Source organism: Heterodontus francisci, chromosome 40, assembly GCF_036365525.1.
Source record: "Heterodontus francisci isolate sHetFra1 chromosome 40, sHetFra1.hap1, whole genome shotgun sequence".
Lineage (NCBI taxonomy): Eukaryota > Metazoa > Chordata > Chondrichthyes > Heterodontiformes > Heterodontidae > Heterodontus > Heterodontus francisci.
The window spans coordinates 28,769,380-28,783,754 of record NC_090410.1 but is presented as its reverse complement, the minus strand read 5'-3'; positions in this window follow the sequence as shown (position 1 = coordinate 28,783,754).

Genomic DNA, 14,375 nt, shown 5'->3' with positions numbered 1-14,375 from the left:
AATGATAGAATCTATTGTAAAGGATGAGGTAATTGGACACTTGGAAAATCATGGTTTTTTTTCATTCTTTCATGGGATACGGGTGTCACTGGCTTGGCCAGCATTTATTACCCAACCCTAATTGCCCTTGAGAAGGTGATGGTGAGCTGCCTTCTTGAACTGCCACAATCATTGGGGTGTAAGTACACCAAAAGTGCTGTTAGGAAGGGAATTCCAGGATTTCTACCCAGCGACAGTGAAGGAACGATGACATACTTCCAAGTCAGGATAGTGTGTGATTGAGGGGAACTTGCAGGTGGTGGTGTTCCCATGCATCTGCTGCCCTTGTTCTTCTAGATGGTCGAGGTTGCAGGTTTGGAAGGTGCTGTTGAAGGACCTGTCATGCATTACTGCAGTGCATCTTGTAAATGGTACACACTGCTGCCACTGTGCGTCGGTGGTGGAGGGAGTGAATGTTTGTGAATAGGGTGCCAATCAAGTGGGTGCTTTGTCCTGGAAGGTGTCAAGCTACTTGCGTGTTGTTGGAGCTGCACCCATCCAGGAAAATGGAGAGTAATCCATTACACTTCTGACATGTGCCCTGTCGGTGGTAGATAGGTTTTGGGGAGTCAGGTGGTGAGTTATGTGCCACAGGATTCCGTGCGTCTGACCTGCTCTTGTAGCCATGATATTTATATTGCTACTCCAGTTCAGTTTCTGGTCAATGGTAATCCCCAGGATGTTGAAAGTGAAGGATTCAGCCATTGTAATGCCATTGACTGTCAAGGGGAGATGGTTAGTTTCTGTTTTATTTGAGATCGTCAATGCCTAGCACTTGCAAATGCGACTTGCCACTTATCAACTCAAGCCTGGATAATGTCCAGGTCTTACTGCATTTCTACATGGACTGCTTCAGTATCTGAGGAGCCATGCATTTGCTTCACGTTATGCAGCCATCAGCGAACATCCCCACTTTTGACCTTATGATGGAGGAAAGGTAATTGATGAAGCAGCTGAAGATGGTTGGGCCTCGGACACTACCCTGAGGAACTGCTACAGTGATGTCCTAGGGTTGAGATGATTGCCCTCCAATAATCACTGATTTTCCCCCTAATTCCCATTGACTCCTGTTTTACTAGGGCTCTTTGATGCCATACTCAGTCAAATGCTGCCTTGATGTCAAGGGCAGTAACTCACGCGTCATCTCTTTTGTCCATGTTTGAAGCAAGGCTGTAATGAGATCAGGAGTTGAGTGGCCCAGGCCAAACCCAAACCGAGCAGGATATTGCTAAGGAAGTGCCATTTGATAGCACTGTCAACAACACCTTCCATCACTTTATTGACGATTGAGAGTAGCCCCTTGCCGTGATGGAGCTCGGAATAGAAAGCTTGTTTTGGGAGCCTTCTGTCAGGCATGCGGACCATATGGCCCTTGCTACCCTCAGAGCTACCTCCAAGTGGAGTTCAACATGGAGCAGTACTGATTCAGCAGCTGAGAAGGGTGGGGGTGGGTGTTGCTCGGTGATAATCAGTAGGTGGTTTCCTTGCCTGTGTTTGTCTAGACTTCATGGGGTCCAGAGTGAATGTTGAGGACTCCCAGGGCAACTCCCTCCCGACTGTATACCACTGTGCTGCCATCTCTGCTGGGCCAGGACATACTCGGGGATGGTGATAGTGGTGTCAGGAATGTCCAATTCTGTGAGTATTACTATGACAGGCTGCTGCTTGACTCGCGTCTGTGGGACAGCCCTACCAATTTTGTCACAAGCCCCCAGATGTTAGTAAGGAGGACGTGGCAGGGTTGACAGGGCTGGGTTTGCTGTTGTCATTTTCGGTGCCTAGGTCGATGCTGGGTTGTCTGGTCCAGTTTCATTCCTTATGGACTTTGTAGCGGTTTGATACAACTGAGTGACTTACTCGGCCATTTCAGAAGGCATTTAAAAGTCAACCGCATTTCTAGCTTTTAATTATAGATTTTTATTAATTGAATTCAAATTCTACCTTTTGCGATGGTTGGATTCGAACCCATGTCCCGAAAGCAATACTCTGGGTCTCTGGGTTACTTGTCCAGTGACAATAACATTACGCCACTGCCTCCTCTATATGCTTGGGATATGATTGGGCAGAGTCAACATGGATTTATAAAAAGGGAAATCATGTTTGATAAACCTGTTGGAACTTTGAAGGATGTTACATGTAGAACAGATAAAGGAGTTGCAGTATGCTGATGACACTTGCGTATGTGCACACTCAGAGGCTGAACTTCAAACCCTCGTCGATGAATTCACACAGGCAAATGAAAGAATGGGCCTTAAGCTAATGTGGCATTTTCAGGTTGTCAAACTGAGCCACAGGGATCAGTGCTGGGGCCTTAACTATTTACGATCTATATTAATGATTTGGACAAAACGACTGAATGTATTGCAACCAAATTTGCAGATGATACAAAGATGGGTAGGAAAACAAGTTGTGAGGAGGACATCAGGTGGCTGCAAAGAGATAGAGATAGGTTAAGTGAGTGGTCCAAAATTTGGCAGATGGAGTATAATGTGGGAAATCGTGAGGTTGTCCACTTTGGCAGGAAGAATAGAAAAGCAGAATATTACTGAAAGTAAGAGAGATTGCAGAATGCTGCAGTTCAGAGGGAAATGGGAGTCCTTGTCCATGAATCACAAGGACTTACCATGCAGGTGCAGCAAGTAATTAGGAAGGCAAATGGAATGTTGGATTTATTGCAAGGGGGACGGAGTATAAAAATATGAAACTCTTACTACAACTGTACAGTGCATTGATGAGACAGCAGGTAGAGTACTGCATACAGTATTGGTCTCCTTATATAAGGAGGGATTTACTTGCATTGGAGGCAGTTCAGAGAAGGTTCAACTCACTGATCTCTCGGATGAAGGTCTTGTCTTACAAGGAAAGGTTGAGTGGGTTGGTCATATACCCATCGGAGTTTAGACAAATGAGTGGTGATCTTATTGAACCATACAAGTTTCTGAGGGGGCATGTCAGGTTAGATGTTGAAAGGAATTTTCCCCTTGTGGGGAAGTATAGAACTAGGAGGCACAGTTTAGAAATAAGGGGTCTCCCTTATAAGACAGAGGTGTGGAGGAATTTCATTTGTCAGAGGGTCACTAATCTTTGAAATTCTCTTCCCAAGAGAGCAGTGGATGCTGGGTCATTGAATATATTCAGGGCTGAGTTAGACAGATCTTTGATCTCCAAGGCAGTCGGGAGTTATGGGGAGGCAGCAGGAAAGTGGAGTGAATGTGACAGTCAGAGGACCCATGATCTTGTTAAATGTCGGAGCAGGTTTGAGGGGCCGAATGGCCTACTCCTGCTCCCATCTCTTATGTTCTTATAAAGTGGGACATAGGGAGGGAGGCACCACAGAAGCGCTGGCAAGTGGGATTAAGCATCACCTCATCCTGACAGATGCATGGCTGCATGTCAGCCACTGACCACTCTCTTTCACAGCTCACCCCCATTAACTCCCCCGAGAGCTGATGGGAGGATGAGCTATACAGGATACCCCAGTTGGGGGCGAGGTGATGCCATGAGCAGAACTGTCATGTTGATCTCTCTGTGAAGTATGACAAGCTCCCTCTTTCCACTGACAGGACAAGAGGGCCCATAATAGGAGGGAGACATCACTGACTGGCGGAGGCATCCCAGACATCAGACCTCTCTCCAAGGCTGAGGAGGAGGCACTTGAACTAATGGGTCCCAGGGCAGCTGCTCAATAATGGATGGTTAGACTGGAGTCTCCTCACTAAAGAGTGAGGATTGTCTTCCATCAACAGACAGATCACTTCTAGAGACCCCATCACACATGGTTGCTATGACACAATCTGCTCATGCTGAACCGCACATGCTTTGCAGGTCGGTGTTCACAGGAGACTCTACTAGGAGGAGGACATCATTCCACTTCAGAGGAGGATCCACAGTCACAGGATGCACTGTCCAATGAATCTCCGGCACCTTCTACCAGTGCAGATAATTTCACCTCACTGGGTTTCTGCTCGATTTTAGAATCAGGGTCACAATCAGGGTCAGCCTGAGCAGCTGGCTGAGGCTGGGACAGTCGTGGTCTCTGACAGTCGGAGGATTGTGGGTGACCAAGCCTATGCTGAGCCCCAGGCTCATGATGGGCCTCTGGTGTTGACAGCACAGGGCATACTGGAGTTTCAGAGAGAGTTAAGGTCAGGCAACATCTGGCAGAGATGCCAAAGACAATACACAGCCATGAGTGGATGATGGTGAAGTCCAATCATGCCTTGAGTGCTGCCATGTCTCAGGCATGGAAGTGTATGGATTCCTCCATTGAGAAGTTGGCAACCCTTATGAAGAGTCAGATCCCACAGATGTGCCCAGAGCTGCACACAATCACCTTGGCCATGAGTTCGAAACAGCAGTGGCAAGGTGAGTGTAGGACAAGGCATGTGGAGTCTTCTCCAGTCCCTCGTACTTCTCTGCGCAGGGAGATTCAGGTGAATCGTGAAAGGGAGGAGGAGTGACTATCCTCCACAGCTGGAGGCTCCCCTCAGGGTGCTCTGAGTGTGGACAGTGGTTCCTCAGCCCCTCTGCCAGTGAACCCAGCTCCAGCAACTGCGATGCCTGAGGAGAGACCTGCACCAGTGCAGGAAAGCCTCAGGCAGCCGGGGCCTTCCAGGCCTCAGGTAACCAGAGGACGGCTGCTAAAGTCATCACAGGCCAAGGGGCAGCCTGATCAGCAGCCTGTCTCCAGCCCAGCTGCTGGCGATGGTTCCCACCTCATAGAAGCACTCACAATCGTAAAAAGCAAAGCACCTCGACTCATTGTGACATACACTGTGTAAAAGTGATTATTCTATCATTCCCTAATTGTGAGCAGCCGACATCCCTCTTCCCTCAATGTGAGCACAGCCTCATTTAAATATGATCTCCCATGGGCACTAGTGTGTGTTTCAGCTGGGCGCTAGGCACGGAACACCAATGGAAAGGAGGCGACTGACTACATGCATTGAGGTCAGTCTTTATTGTTTTCTCTGTGAGTGGCCATCATGGTGGCTGGAACTGGGTAAGTATGAGATTGTCTCTTGCCTCCTTGATGCATCGCTCAATGTTCCTGGCCTCCAGTGCAAGGGGTTCACCATCCTGTGCTGCCTGTCCATGTCCCTCCTCCACGTCCTCCTCGTCAGTGGAGGAATGGCGTTCACATGGCCTCATCATGCAAGGCCTCCCTTCTTTGCACTGTTGGAATGTGCAGAGCACAGCAGACCACCACGATACACGAGACCCTCACTGGGACATACTGCAGGGCTCCACCAGATCGATCCAGACAAAGGAATCTCATCTTCAGCAGCCCAAGGAGCTGCTCGGTGGTCACTCGGGTGGAGTGCTGGTAACTGTTGTACCTCTCCTCTGCTGCAGTGCGAGGTTTCCTCACAGGCGCTGAAAATCTATATCTTGAATGGGTCGCTCTTGTCTCCCAGAATCCATCCCTGAAGATGAGCAGGGGCCTGAAAAGCTGTGGTACCTGTGACTGTTGAAATATGTAGGCATCGTGGGTGCTTTTCGGGAAGTGGGCACACACCTGAAAGATCTGTTTTCGGTGGTCACAGACCAGTTGAATGTTGATCAAATGGAAGCTTTTCCTGTTGAAGGAGGAGGCTGGCTGGTCAGTTGGAGCCTTAATGACCACATGTGTGCAGTCGATCACACTTTGTACCTGAGGGAATCCAGCAATGTCTTTGAATCCAATATATCTCTCTGCCTGACTGTCAGGGTGGTTCAGTAGCCCGCACAGTCACCGGCTCTCTTGAACAGGGCATTGGTCACCTCCTTGATGGAGTGGTGGGATATTGCCTGGGAGATGTCCCCGGTGGAACCTTGGAGAATGATCCGGACGAGTCAAAGTTAAGTGCGGCGGTGATTTTCAATGCGAGATGCAAAGGCTTCCCACCAAATCCCAAAGGTCGTAACTCGTCCGACAACAGGGCGCATAAGATGTTGCCCGCCTCCCTGGAGAGCCGTGGGCTTCACTGACAATGCCACTTGGTCATTGGGAGGTTGCTGACACGAGTCCGGTACACTCTCTGGCACAGGTTAGTCCTTCTTGGCATCGTCGGCTGCTCCTGCTCTCTTCGTGGAGCTTCACAGGCAGGTGAAGCTGCTTCTTGGCCCTCCTTCCATCGGAGGCACTGCATCATACCACAGGGGTCCAAAAAGACAGGGTGTATGAGACCCAGGCCAGGTGATAAGTAGACCTCCAGAGCGCTGTGCTTGCAGAGACCCCCCTGCTTTGGCAGTTTTCCCTTTGCTCCTTCTCCTGGCAGACTGCCTAATGGGCCTCAGTGCCCACCCTTGATGTTAGTCGACCCTCTCACCCAGCAGTTTGAGCACCCTATGCTGCCACCCAAACCAAGCCCGCCTTGCAGGCCACCCAGCAGCAACCATCCCCTTGCTGAACATCCAATACCCAGCACCCTCTTGCAGATCACCTGACACCCTGCCAACCCATGCTCAACACCCGAGACTCTGCCCCACCATGCAGAGTGTTCAGCACTGTAGGTTAGCAATGGGCTCCACTCCCCCTTCATCCCCTGTGCAGTGCTGATCATGGGTGCCTATCCATTGCGGCACTGAGTCCCCGTCTCGGTGCTAACAGCATTCAATGGCCAGTGTCCTGAAGGCCAGTCAGGGCCATCCATGGTCCATTTAATCCCAAGCCCCACATTGAATCATAAAAATTACAGGCAAATGCATTGAAACAACATGTTGTACATTCCTGTTACATCGGGGCGGTGATGCTGCCTTGATGCTTTCCCAACACTGACTCGATCCAGAACCAATGTCACAATGTCGGATTTCGGGGGAGACTTGTCCAATACTATTCTACCCCCCCATCCCCCCCACCCCCCACCTCCATGCCCGCTCTAATGGCTGCACTAAATTGTGCCCTGTATCCCAGTGTCACTGATCAGGAGCAGGAGCCAGGGTCACAATCGTCGACAAAATAGGTGACAGATAACATAAAGCTAAAGGAAAGAACACACAAAAATTTAAAGAATAGAGTAGGTCGAGGAAACAGTCAGAAAGATGAAGAACAACAAAAACGGTAAAAATAAAGATAAGTAAAAGCTGAAAAAAGCTGATGTGAAGGTAAGGAAAGTAAGGAAATTCCAGGCTTGTTGCATAATTGCCTTGTGTCAGTCTTCACAGCAGAGCAAGAGGATAATATAGCTCACATTCCACAATGAATCAAGGACTGGAACTCACTAAAATTAACAGAAACAAGAGATGTCTCTTAGAAAACAATAATAGACTCATAGAGTCGTACAGCATAGAAACAGGCCCTTAGGCCCACCGTGTCCATGCCGACCATAATGCCTATCTATACTAATCCCACCTGCCTGCATTAATTTCATATCCCTCTATGCCTTTCTCATTCAAGTACCTGTCCAGATGCTTCTTAAATGTCTCTATTGTTCCTGCCTTCACCACCTCCTCAGCAGCTCATTCCAGATACCCATAATTCTTTGTGTCAAAAATTACCCCTTTGATCCCCTTTAAACCTCCTCCCTCTCACCTTAAATCTATGACCTCTAGTTTTAGTCACCCCGACCATGAGAAACAGACTCTGGCTATCTACCCTATCTGTGCCTCTCATAATTATATGCACCTCTATCATGTCCCCTCTCAGCCTCCTTCACTCCAGGGAAAACAGACCCAGCCCATCCAATCTCTCTTAATAACTCAAGCCCTCCAAACCAGGCAACATCCTTGTGAATCTTTTCTGCACCCTCTCTAGCTTATTCACATCTTTCCTGTACTGTGGCGACCAGAACTGCACACTGTACTCCAAATGCGGCCGAACCAACGTTCTGTACAACTGAAAAATGACGTCCCAACTCTTGTACTCAGTGCCTCGGCCGATGAAGGCAAGCATGCCATACGCCTTCTTCACCACCCTGTCTACTTGTGTTGCCACTCTCAGGGAACAATGTACGTGCACCCCAAGGTCTCTCTGCTCAACAACACTCCCCAGCGCTCTGCCATTCACTGTATAATTCCTGCCCTGGTTTAACTTCCCAAAATGCATCACTTCACAATTGCCTGCATTAAATTCCATTTGCCACTCCCTTGCCCACTTTCCCAGTCGATCTATATCCTGTTGTAACCTTAGGCAACCTTTTTCACTGTCCACTATACCACCAATTTTGGTGTCATCTGCAAACTTACTGCTCATGCCCCTTACATTCACATCCAAGTCATTAATATATATGACAAACAACAGAGGGCCCAGCACCGGTCCTTGCGGCACACCACTGGTCACCGGCCTCCAATCTGAAAAACAACCCTCCACGACCACCCTCTGCCTCCTATCACCAAGCCAATTTTCTATCCAATTTGCCAGCTCACCCTGGATCCCATGTGTTCGAACCTTCTGGACCAGCCTACCATGCGGGACCTTATCAAATACCTTGCTGAAGTCCATGTAGACAACGTCCATCGCCCTGCCCTCGTCAATCCTCTTGGTCACCTCCTCGAAAAACTCAATCAAATTCGTGAGACATGATTTCCCACGTACCAAAGCCATGCTGACTATCACTAATCAGACCATGCCTTTCCAGATGCATATAAATCATGTCTCTCAGAATCCCTTCCAATAACTTTCCCACCACTGATGCAAGGCTCACCGGCCTGTAGTTCCCTGGCTTATCCCTGTTGCCCTTCTTAAATAAAGGCACAACATTAGCTATCCTCCAGTCTTCCGGTACCTCTCTCGTGGCTGACGATGATACAAAAATTTCTGCCAGGACCCCAGCAATCTCCTCACTTGCTTCCCATAGCATCCTAGGATACACCTGGTCAGGCCCTGGGGATTTATCCACCTTAATGCGCTTCAAAACCTCCCACACCTCCTCCTTTGTAATGTTGATATGCTCCAGGATGTCGGTGTTCCCTCCCTTGAACTCATCAGCTTCCATGACCTTCTTCATGGTAAAAACGCAAGAGAAATATTCATTTAAGAACTCACCCATTTCCCATGGCTCCACACATAAATTGCCACACTGATCCTTCAGGGGACCTGCTCTCTCCCTAGCTACCATTTTACCCTTAATATACTGACAGAATCTTTTAGGATTGTCCTTTATCTCTGCTGCCAGGGAATCCTCATGGCCCCTTTTTGCCCTCCTAATTTCCTTCTTAAGTGTAGTTCAACATCCCCTATACTCCTCGAGGGACTCGCTCGATCCCAGCTGCCAATACCTGACATATGCCTCCTTCTTTGTCCTGACCAGTCCCTCAATATCTCTCATCAACCAAGGTTCCCTAAACTTGCAAGCCTTGCCCTTCCATCTAACAGGAACATGCCGTCCCTGAACTCTTCCTATCTCACTTTTAAAAGCCTCCCAGTGCCAGACGTCCCTTTACCTGTAAACAGCCTCTCCCATTCAACATTTGAGAGTTCCTGTCTGATGCCATCGAAATTAGCCTTCCCCCAATTTAGGACTTCAACCTGAGGATGAGTCCTATCCTTTTCCATAACTATCTTGAAGCTAATAGAGTTATGGTCGCTGGTTCCAAAGTGCTCCCCCACTGACACATCAACCACCTGCCAATCCTCATTTTCTGAGAGGAGGTCGAGTATAGCCCCTTCTTTAGTCGGGCCATACACATACTGCTTCAGAAAACTATCCTGGACACACTTAACAAATTCTTCCCCATCTGATCCCTTAGCACTAAGGCAGTCCCAATCAATATTAGTGAAGTTAAAATCACCGACTATTGCAACCATATAATTCCTACACCTATCTGTGATTTCCCTCCATATATGCTCCTCCACTTCCCTCTGACTGTTGGGGGGCCTATAGTATAATCCCATCAAAGTAGTCTATCTGTTTGAGAGAGGGATGGCCACAGGGGACTCCTGCACTACCTGCCTGCGCCTACTACTCCGTCTGGTGGTCACCCATCTCTTTTCTGCAGTGCAGCAATTACCTTCGGTGTGACCACCTCACTAAACGTGCTGTCCACGACGTCCTCAGCATCGCGGATGCTCCACGGTGAATCCACCCGCAGCTGCAGCTCCGTAATGCGGGTAGCCAGTAGCAGCAGATGGATACACTTCCTGCACACATGGTCATCAGGGACACTGGAAGCGTCCCTGATTTCCCACATAGTGCAGGAGGAGCATATCACAGGGCTGAGCTCTCCTGTCATGACTTACCCTTAGTTTAATTAGTTACTCCCTTAATTAAATAATACTCATTATACTAAGTTCCTTGTTCTACCCACTTCAATCTAAAGTCCTTAAAAAAACACTTTAGTGGTACTCACCTTGTCACCAGAGGTTTTATTTTCAACCAAAAAACTTGCCCCTTATTTTTTTAAGATATTCTAACAGCTGCTACTCACCAACCAATCACCTTGCAATTCTCCTGTAATGTCACTGTTGGCTTTTTTTTTCAAAACTCAGGCGCGCTGTCGCTGCACATTTTAAACACCGCTGGTCTCACTCAGTCTCCTTCTTTCCCGCTGTCGTGCACTCAATGGGACTAAAGACCAACGATCTCCAGAACCTGTTGTCCGTTTTGATGAGAAATTCCGAAGTAAGAAATAAAAACAAATAAGAAAGGTGAGAGAATACAAGAAATTAGAGTCCTGCTTGTGCAACATCTGTTGTGGAAAATTATTGGAACCTACAATGAAGGACAGAGTAACTGAGCATTAAGAGCAATTTGAGGTAATTATGAAGAAACGGCATGGAATTTTTCAGGAATAGGACAAATCTAACAAATCGAATTGTTTTTTTGAGGAGATAATTCAAATGGAGGACAAAATCGAAAATAGGAGCAGGAGTAGACCATTCGGCCCTTCGAGCCTGCACCGCCATTCAATAGGATCATGGCTGATCATCCAAACTCAGTACTCTGTTTCCGCTTTCTCCCCGTATCCCTTGATTCCTTTAGGCCGAAGAACTATATCTAACTCTTTCTTGAATATATTTCATGATTTGGCCTCTGCTTTCTGTGGTAGAGAATTCCACAGCTTCACCACCCTCTGGGTGAAGAAATCCCCCCTCATCTCAGTCCTAAATGGCTTATCCCTTATCCTTAGATTGTGACCCCTTGTCCTGGACTCCCCCACCATCGGGAACATCCTTCCTGCATCTAGTCTGTCCAGTTCTGTTTGTAGGTTTCTATGAGATCCTCTCACATTCTGATAAACTCCAGCGGATACAAACCGAATCGACCCAATCTCTCTTCATACATCAATCCCAGGAATCAGTCTGGTGAACATTCGCTGCACTCCCTCCATAGCAAGAACGTCCTTCCTCAGATAAGGAGACCAAAACTGCACACAATGCTCCAGATGTGCTGTCACCAACGCCTTGTATTATTGCAGCAAGACATCCTTGCTCCTGTACTTGAATCCTTTCGCTGTGAAGGCCAACATATCATTTGCCTTCTTAACTGCCTGCTGCACCTGCATGCTTACTTTCAGCGACTGGTGCACAAGGACACCCAGGTCTCGCTGCCCCTCCTGCTTTCCCAATCTATTGCCATCCAGATAATAATCTGCCTTTCTGCTTTTGCCACCAAAGTGGATAACCTCACATTTATCCACATTATACTGCATCTTCCATGTATTTCCCCACTCACTCAACCTGTCCAAATCACACTGGAGCTTCTCTGCATCCTCCTCACAGCTCACACTCCCATCCAGCTTTGTGTCATCTGCAAACTTGGATATATTACATTTAATTCCCTCATCCATGTCATTAATATATATTGTGAATAGCTGGAGTCCGAGCACCGATCCCTGCGCTACCCCACTAGTCACTGCCTGCCACTCGGCAAAGGACCCATTTATTCCTACCCTTTGTTTCCTGTCTTTTAAACAGTTCTCTCTCCATTTCAGTACCCTACCCCCAATCCCATGTGATTTATTTTGCATGTTAATCTCCTATGTGGGACCTTATCGAAAGCCTTCTGAAAGTCCAAATACACTACATCCACTGGTTCTCCCTTATCTATTCTATTAGTTACATCCTTAAAAAATTCCAGCAGTTTTGTCAAGCATGATTTCCCTTTCGTAAATCCATGTTGACTTTGTCCGATCCTTTCATTGCTTTCCAAGTGCTCTGCTATTACATCTTTTATAATGGACTCCAGCATTTCCCCCACTACTGATGTCAGGCTAACCGGTCTATAATTCCCTGTTTTCTCTCTGCCTCTTTTTTTAAATAGTGAGGTTACATTAGGTACCATCCAATCCATTGGAACTGTTTCAGAGTCTACAGAATTTTGAAAAATGACCAGCAATGCTTCTACTATTTCAAGGGCCACTTCCCTAAGTACTCTGGGATGTAGATTATCAGGTCCTGGGGATTTATTGGCCTTCAATCCCATCCATTTCCCGAACACCATTTCCCTACGAATACTGATTTCATATAGTTCCTTCTTCTCACTAGACCCTATGTTCCCCAACAATTCTAGGAAGTAATTTGTGTCCTTTTTGAAAACAGACCCAAAGTATGCATTTAATTGTTCTGCCATTTATTTGTTGCCCATCATAAATTCCACCGTTTCTGACTGTCAGGGTCCCACATTTGTCTTCACTATTTTTCTCTTCACATATAGAAGCTTTTACAGTCAGTTTTTATGTTCTCTGCAAGCATATTCTCATACTCTATTTTCCCCTTTTTAATCAATCCCTTTGTCGCCTTTGCTGAATTCTAAGCCATGGTTGAGCCACCCTTCCTGTTTTATTTTTGTGCCAGACAGGAATGAACAATTGTTGTAATTCATCCATGCGCTCTTTAAATGCTAGTCATTGCCTATCCAATGTCATCCCTTTAAGTAACGTTCCCAAAGCTATCATACCCAACTCGCATCTCATACCATCATAGTTTCCTTTATTTAGATTCAGGACCTTAGTCTCAGAATCAACTCTGTCACCTTCCATCTTAATGCAGAATTCCGTCATGTTATAGTCGCTCTTCCCCTCGGGACCCCGCACAACAAGATTGTTAACTAATCCTTTTACATTACACAATACCCACTCTAGGATGGCCTGTTCTCAATTATTGGTCCAAATGACCATCACATGCACACTCCAGGAATTCCTCCTCTCCAGTATTATTGCTAATTTGGTTTGTCCAATCTGTACGTAGATGAAAGTCATCCATAAATACAGTTGCACCCTTGTTGCATGCACCTCTAATTTCCTGTTTAATGCCATCCTCTACATCACCATTGCTGTTTGATGGTCTATATACGACCCCCACCAACGTTTTCTGCCCCTTGGTGTTTCTTAGCTCCACCCATCCAGATTCCACATCAGGATTCTCTGAGCTAATATCCCTCCTCACTATTGTATTGATCTTCTCTTTTACTAATTACGCTACTCCACCTCCTTTCCTTTTTTGCCTGACTTTCCTAAATATTGAACACCCCTGGATGTTCAGTTCCTATCCTTGGTCACCCTGCAACCATGTCTCCGTATTCGCAACTATATTTTATCCATTTACATCTATTTGCGCAATTAATTCACCTACATTATTGCGAATACTCAGCGGATTGAGACACAATACCTTTAGGCTTGTCTTTTTAACATTCTTAGTCAGCTTAGCATTGTTTTGCACCATGGCCCTATTTGTTTCTTGCCCTTGATTTCTATGTCTTCCACTTCTGCTTTTTTATTTTTTATTTAGAGATACAGCACTGAAACAGGCCCTTCAGCACACCGAGTCTGTGCCGACCAACAACCACCCATTTATACTAATACTACAGTAATCCTACATTCCTAGGGGCAATTTACAATGGCCAATTTACCTATCAACCTGCAAGTCTTTGGATATGGGAGGAAACCGGAGCACCCGGCGAAAATCCAAACGGTCAGAAGGAGAACTTGCAAACTCCGCACAGGCAGTACCCAGAATCGAACCCGGGTCCCTGGAGCTGTGAGGCTGCAGTGCTAACCACTGCACCATTGTGCCGCCACAGTCTTTCCTTTCCATCCTTGTTTCCTCCTCAGCCTCCCCACTCAGGTTTCCATCCCCCTGCCATTCTAGTTTAAATCCTCCCCAACAGCACGAGCAAACGCCCCTGCGAAGACATTGGTTCTGGTCCAGCCTGGGTGTAACACATCCCACTTGTACAGGTCCCACCTTCCCCAGAACCAGTCCCGATGTCCCAGGAATCTAAATCCCTCCCTCCTGCGCCATTTCTCCAGCCATGCATTCATCTGGTCTATTCTCCTGTCCCTATACTCACTAGCATGTGGTACAGGAAGTAATCCTGAGATGACTACCTTTGAGGTCCTGCTTTTTAATTTCGCTCTTAACTTCTTCAATTCATCTTGCAAGACCTCATCCCTTTTTCTACCTGTGTTGTTGGTAC